This window comes from Hordeum vulgare, chromosome 2H (assembly GCF_904849725.1).
Source record: "Hordeum vulgare subsp. vulgare chromosome 2H, MorexV3_pseudomolecules_assembly, whole genome shotgun sequence".
NCBI classification, from domain to species: domain Eukaryota; kingdom Viridiplantae; phylum Streptophyta; class Magnoliopsida; order Poales; family Poaceae; genus Hordeum; species Hordeum vulgare.
In genome coordinates this window covers 90,251,673-90,259,363 of record NC_058519.1, presented here as the reverse complement: position 1 = coordinate 90,259,363, position 7,691 = coordinate 90,251,673, and positions in this window count along the sequence as shown.

The following is a 7,691-nucleotide window of genomic DNA, read 5'->3' as shown; positions in this document are numbered from 1 at the left end:
CTAGTAACTTCTCTAACAATTATGGCAATTCCTACAACAACACTTATGGAAATCTCAACAAATTACCCTCTGATTTAGAGAGTAATATCAAAGAGTTCATCAACTCTCAAAAGATTTTCAATGCGTCCATAGAGGAAAAACTACTCAAAATAGACGATTTGGCTAAGAACGTTGATAGGATGTCTTGTGATATTGATGCTTTGAAAGTTAGATGCTCTCCTCCCAAGGTCAACTTGGATGAAACTTTGAAAGCTATGCGTATCTCCATGAATGAGAGCAAAGAAAGAACCGCCCAAATTCGTGCTAGGCATGAATGGTTTAAAAGGGTGCGTTCTAGTGATGCAAATCACGAAGATCTTAAAGTGCTTGGTGTGACTCCTCTTGAATCTTTGTTTTCGCGTGTCAAACCTATTGATGAAGGGGCTGCATATGAATCCACTTTGGTTGAAAAACGCCCCAATGATTCGGAGTCTACCCATCTTGATGATAAAGGTGTGGAGAGTGTAGTAGAAGAAATAAAAAATTTGGGTAGTAATGAAACTCCCACTTTGGATTTCAAGGAATTCAATTATGATAATTGCTCCTTGTTTGAATGCATTTCTTTGATCCAATCCATTGCAAACTCTCCACATGCTTATAGCCAAAGCAAAGCCTTTACTGCGCATATCGTAGATGCTATGATGAAATCTCTTGAAGAGAAGCTCGAACTAGAAGTCTCTATACCTAGAAAACTTCATGATGAGTGGGAACCTACTATCAAAATCAAGATCAAAAACTATGAGTGCAATGCTTTGTGTGATTTGGTGCTAGTGTTTCCGCGATTCCAAAGTCTTTATGTGATATTCTTGGTTTTCATGAGATTGAAGAGTGTTCTCTTAATTTACATCTTGCGGATTCTACTGTCAAGAAACCCATGGGAAGGATCGATGATGTTCTTATTGTTGCAAATAAGAACTGTGTACCCGTGGATTTCATTGTGCTTGACATAGATTGCAATCCTTCATGTCCCATTATTCTTGGTAGACCTTTCCTAAGGACTATTGGTGCTATCATCGATATGAAGGAAGGGAATATTAGATTTCAATTTCCTTTAAAGAAGGGCATGGAGCACTTTCCTAGAAAAAAATTACATTGCCTTATGAATCTATGATGAGGGCTACTTATGGTTTGAGCACCAAAGATGACTACACGTGATTCCTTCACCTTTTTCCTAGGTAAGGGCGTTAAACAATAGCGCTTGTTGGGAGACAAGCCAACGAATCTATCCTTTTTCTTTCTATTTTGTGTTTTCCACACTTTCATAATTCTGTTATGATTGTGTTTTTTGTGTTTCTTTTTGCGTTTGTGCCAAGCAAAACCGTTATGATTAGTCTTGGGGATGATCGTTTGGTCATGCTGGAAAAGACAGAAACTTCATGCTCATGAAAAGAATTTTCATTTTTTTTCTGTAAGACCTTTTGAGTTGATTCTTCTTGCTGCTGATTTCTATGCAAATTCTTCAGACTGTCGTAATTTTTCAGAATTTGTGAAGTAACAGAAGTATACGAAATATACAGATTTCTACAGACTGGTCTGCTGTTAACAGATTCTGTTTTTGTTGTGCTGGTTGTTTATTTTGATGAAAGTATGGATAGTATCGGGGGGTATTAGCCATGGAAGATTGAAAATACAGTAACCCAACATCAACATAAGTAGAATTTAAGTTTTCTACAGTACCTAAGGAAGTGGTGGTTTGCTTTCTCATACTAATGTTGTCACGAGTTTTTGTTTAAGTTTCGTGTTGTGAAGTTTTCAAGTTTTGAGTGAAGTTCTTATGGACAAAGAGATAAAGAGTGGCAACAGCTCAAGCTTTGGGATGCCCAAGGCACCCCAAGAGATTCAAGGATGCCGTAAAATCCTAAGCTTGGGGATGCCCCGGGAAGGCATCCCCTCTCTCGTCTTCAATCCATCGGTAACGTTACTTGAGGCTATATTTGTATTCACCACATGTTATGTGTTTTGCTTGGAGCGTCTTGTATCGTAGGAGTCTTTTATTTTTGTTGTGTCACAACCATCCTTGCTGCACACCTAGAGAGAGAGACATGTACTCACCGTGATTTTGTCGAGCTTCACTTATATCCTTTGGTAGACAATTCAGCTCACATGTGGTTCACTTATATCTTTTGAGCTAGTTGATTTTGCTCTATGTGCTTCACTTATATCTTTTAGAGCACAGCGGTGCGTGGCTTGGTAGTTGATCTATGCTTTGAAAGTAGTCTCAAAAGGGGTAGTTATCCGAAGGGATATGAAAACTTCCACCTTCATGTGCATTGAATAGTTAGAGAAGTTTGATTCATCTCAATTAGTTTTGAGTTGTTGTTGTGGTAATATTGAAGTTATGCTAGTAGGGTGTTGTGGATCTAGAAATACTTGTGTTAATTTTAGTGATTCCCGTAGCATGCATGTATGGTGAACCTCTATGTGATGAAATCTGAGCATGATTAGTCTATTGATTGCCATCCTTTGCGTGGCGGTCGGGATCACGCGATGGTTTATACCTACCAACCCTCACCCTCGGAGTATGCGTTGAATGCTTTGTTTCGATTACTAATAAAACTTTTGCAACAAGTGTATGAGTTCTTTATGACTAATGATGAGTCCATGGTTTAGATGCACTTTCACCTTCCACCATCACTATCTTCTTAGTGCCGTGCAATTTTCGCCGGTGCACAAAACCCACCATTAGCCTCCCTCAAAACAGCCACCATACCTACCTACTATGGCTTTTTCAAAGTCATTCCGAGATATATTGCCATGCAACTACCACCATGACATGTGCCACCACTTCTACATTGCCATTGCATGATCGTAAGATACCTAGCATGATGTTTCCATTAATGTCTATGCCATGCTAGATCATTGTCACAGTACACTACCGAAGGCATTCCATATAGAGTCATTGTTGCTCTAAGTTTTGAGTTGCAAGTGTGATGATCATCATTGATGGAGCATTGTCCCATGTGAGGAAATAAAAGAGGCCAAAGATGCCCACCAAAAAAAATAAAAATAAAATAAAAAAGAGGCCAAAGAGTGCATCCAAAAAAAATGAGAGAAAAAGAGAGAAGGGACAATGCTACTATCCTTCCACACTTGTGCTTATTAAGCACCACGATCTTCATGATTGAGAGTCTCTCATTTTGTCACCACCATATAGCTAGTGGGAAATTTTCATTACATAACTTGGCTTGTATATTCCAATGATAGGCTTCCTCAAAATCGCCTTAGGTCTTCATGAGCAAGCAAGTTTGATGCACACCCACTAGTTTTCTTTAAGAGCTTTCACTTACTCTTAGCTCTAGTGCATAATTTGTATGGCAATCCCTACTCATTCACATTGATATCTATTGATGAGCATCTCCATATCTCATTGATATGCCTAGTTAATGTGATCATCTTTTCCTTGTTTGTCTTGCAACCTCCACCACACTACACACCACTTATAGTGCTAAATCCATGGCTCACGCTCATGTATTGCGTGAGAGTTGAAAAGGTTTGAGAAAGTAAAGGTGTGAAAACAATTACTTGGCCAATACCGGGGTTGTGCATGATTTAAATTCGTTGTGCAATGATGATAGAGCATAGCCAGACTATATGTTTTTGTAGGGATAACTTTCTTTTGGCCTTGTTATTTTGAAAGTTCATGATTACCTTGCTAGTTTGCTTGAAGTATTATTGTTTCCACGTCAATAGCAAACTATTGTTATGAATCTAATGGATTTAAACATTCACGTCACATAAGAGGAGTTACAAAGGACATCTATGCTAGGTAGCATGAAAGCATCAAAAATTCATTCTTTATCACTTCCCTACTCGAGGACGAGCAGGAGTTAAGCTTGGGGATGCTTGATACGTCTCAAACGTATCTATAATTTTTGATGGTTTCATGCTGTTATCTTGTCATCTTTGGATGTTTTATGTACCTTTTATATCTTTTTTGGGACTAACTTATTAATTCAGTGCCAAGTGCCAGTTCTTGTTTTTTCTGTGTTTTGGGCTCTTTTCAGATCTGATTTTGGAACGGAGTCCAAACGGAATAAAATCGCCGAAATAAATTTTTCCCAAACGGAAAAAGATCAGGGGGCTTGAGGCCAGGCCAGGAGAGCTATAGGGGGCCCACAAGCCCTGTAGCCGCCACCAGGGGGCGGCGGCGAGCAGGCTTGTGGCCTCCCTGGCGCCCCCCTGACCTAGCTCCTTCGCCTATATATTCCCTAAAATACAGAAAAAAATCAGGGAATCCTGGGAAACACTTTTCCGCTGCCGCAAGCTTCCGTTTCCGCGAGATCTCATGTGGAGACCCTACCCGGTGCCCTGCCGGAGGGGACTTTGGAGTTGGAGGGCTTCTACATCAACATCATCGCCCCTCCAATGACTCGTGAGTAGTTCACTTCAGACCTACGGGTCCGTACTTAGTACCTAGATGGCTTCTTCTCTCTCTTGGATCTTCAATACAAAGTTCTCCATGATCTTCATGGAGATCTAGCCGATGTAATCCTCTTTGGCGGTGTGTTTGTCGAGATCCGATGAATTGTGGATTTGTGATTAGATTATCTATGATATATATTTGAGTCTTTGCTGATTTCTTATATGCATGATTTGATATCCTTGTAAGTCTCTACGAGTCTTGGGTATTGTTTGGCCAACTAGATCTATGATTCTTGCAATGGGAGAAGTGCTTGGTTTTGGGTTCTTACCGTGTGGTGACCTTTCCCAGTGACAGTAGGGGCAGCAAGGCACATATCGTGTAGTTTCCATCAAGGGTAACAAGATGGGCTTTGTCATAGATATGATATTGTCCATCTACATCATGTCATCTTGATTAAGGCGTTACTTTTTATTTTGGACTTAATACACTAGATGCATGCTGGATAGCGGTCGACGTGTGGAGTAATAGTAGTAGATGCAGAAAGTATCGGTCTACCTGTTTTGGACCTGATGCCTATAGATATAATCATTGCCATAAATGACGTCACGACTTTGCACGGTTCTATCAATTGCTCGACAGTAATTTGTTCACCCACCGTCTACTTGCTTTCATGAGAGAAGCCACTAGTGAACACTATGCCCCCCGGGTCTATTCACACCTATCGTTTCCACTTTCGCTTTTACTTTGCTTTGTTACTTTGTTGCTTTCAGTTCTCACTTGGCAAACAATCTATAAGGGATTGACAACCCCTTCATAGCACTGGGAGCAAGCTTTTTGTGTTTGTGCAGGTACTTGTGATACTCCTTCACTGGATCGATACCTTGGTTCTCAAAACCGAGGGAAATACTTACCACCGCTGTGCTACATCACCCTTTCCGCTTCGAGGGAACACCAACGCAAGGCTCGAAGGCCACGGGGAAATCCTTTGCATATTTGCCTAGGAAGTCCCTAAAGGCGTAGCCGTAGCAGAAGGATTCCTGGTGCCGTTGCTGAGGAGTATCAAGACAAGAATAGTCTCCCATCAGCACATGTTTCTTGCACCTTTGGAAGGTCTTTTGTTGCAGTAGCAGAGACCTGTCCTGCAAAAGCGATTAGTTCAATTTTTCACCACCCACATATGAAGGGGTGGCAAAGAGTTCATCATCCTGCAAGCACCATATGAGAATGGAGGCATTGAAGCTAATGTACTTCGTTTCACAGTACGGGGTTAGAGTACTCAAATGAATAAGCAGAGAAGTTGTTTGAGGACTTATGAACATAATGATTTGAGGAATAACGCTCATATTCATATCCCTTGTAGTTTCCCTGCATATCAGAAGCATTAGTGCGAGTACGAGCATAATATTGACCATTTGAGGAATTTGATCCATGTGAAGACTTTGGTCCACCTGAGGAATTTGATCTGGGGTTCTGGTTCTTCACTAGTGGTGTCATGAGGACATTCACCTAAAGATTTTCCTAACAACTTTTGGGGACCCAAATTTTCCTGAGGGGTGGTCCATTCCTGTAGTTAGTTCCAACATATCGAGCAAATACTTCACCACATTGATTTTTGAACATTTTATAGTTGGAGTCAAATGACTCATCAGAGGAATAGGACATTTCACATGCAAAGCCTGTTAGAGTGGATGGATCAATGGGAGGGCCTTTAGCAGCAACCCATGAGGCTTTGGGGTACTGCTCAGGTTTCCAGTATGATCCATCGGCATTTAATTTCCTCTCGAAGGCAATGCGTTGTTTCTTCGGGTTCCTGTTCAAAATATGCTTTTTGAGCACATCGCAAAGGGTTTGATGCCCTTTGAGACTTTTGTATATGCTTGTCGCATACAATTCCTTCAACCCTTCATTTTCGTCAGTAGCATTTGTGGTTTCCTCAAGTGAAGAATTTGATACCACAAGAACGGTTGAAGAATTTGTAGCAATAGAAGCATTTGATGATTCTGGTGAAGAATTAGCAGTTTCACGCTCGATGCATTTCAGACATGGTGGAATGAATTCAAACTGAGCGGTACTGATATGTTGAGCAAGCAATGAATCATTTTCCATTCGAAGATCATCATGAGACGTTCTCAACTTCTCAAGATCAAGCTTCCTTTGAAGAAATTCATAGGAAAGTTTCTCATGATTAGCCAAGAGTGTGCCATGCCGATCTTGAAGACTATCAAATATAGACTGAAGAATTTTTACATCTTCAGTGAGGACTTGAGTACGATTCATTTCATCATTCAACAGATCATTGCTTCTGTCTAGCAGTTTCTGAAGCTTTTCAATGGCACTTTGTTGCTTAGTGGCAATGTTGGCAAGTTTATAGTAACTGGGTTTTTGATAATGATCAGGTTCACAGTCACTAGAGTCAGGGAGGAAGTATGGTTTGGTACCTTTGAACCTTTTGCCATGAAGCAATAGGTTGGAGCGAAGTCATCACCATATTCATCAGTGTAGATAGCATTGTCATTTTCTTCAAGGTTGAAGATTGACTTGCTGATGAATGTGGTAGCCACTGCAAGACTTGCCACACCAGATTCTGACTCCACTTTAGAACCTTCCTCTTCATCATATTCCTCAGATTCTTCTTCAGAATCCATTTCCTTGCCAATGAGTGCCCGAGCCTTTATGAAACTGGTCTTCTTGTGCGATGAGGACTTTGAAGATGAGGATTTTGAAGATTTGTTCTTTTTCTTCAAGTCATCAGAACTTCCATCCTTGTATTTCTTCTTCCTTGGTTATCTCACCCAGCGAGGACAAACACCAATGTAGTGACCAAATTTCTTGCATTTGTGGCAGGTTCTTTTCTTGTAATCTTCAGATGAAGATTCTTATTTCCTCATATCTTTTCTTGAAGATTTTCCGAACTGGCCACGCTTTGTGAACTTCTGAAATTTCCTCACGAGCATTGCAAGTTCCTGACCAAGTTCTTGAGGGTCACCAATGCTGCAATCCGAGTCTCCTTCTTTAGATGAGGAAATAGCCTTAGCCTTCAGCGCACGAGGTCTTGAGTAGCTTGTCCATACAGATCTCTCTTTTCTTCTTGTTGGAATTCATGAGTATTGAGTCTCTCAAGTATATCAGTCACTACAAGAAATATGCTCATACATGACGTTTTTTAAGACGTCGTTGATGAATTCGTCATAAATCTATGACGATTTATTCCGAGATTGTCGTAAACCATTTGAGGGGATCAAATCTACATATAAATTACGACGATGTGAGTCAAAAATGTCGTAACCGC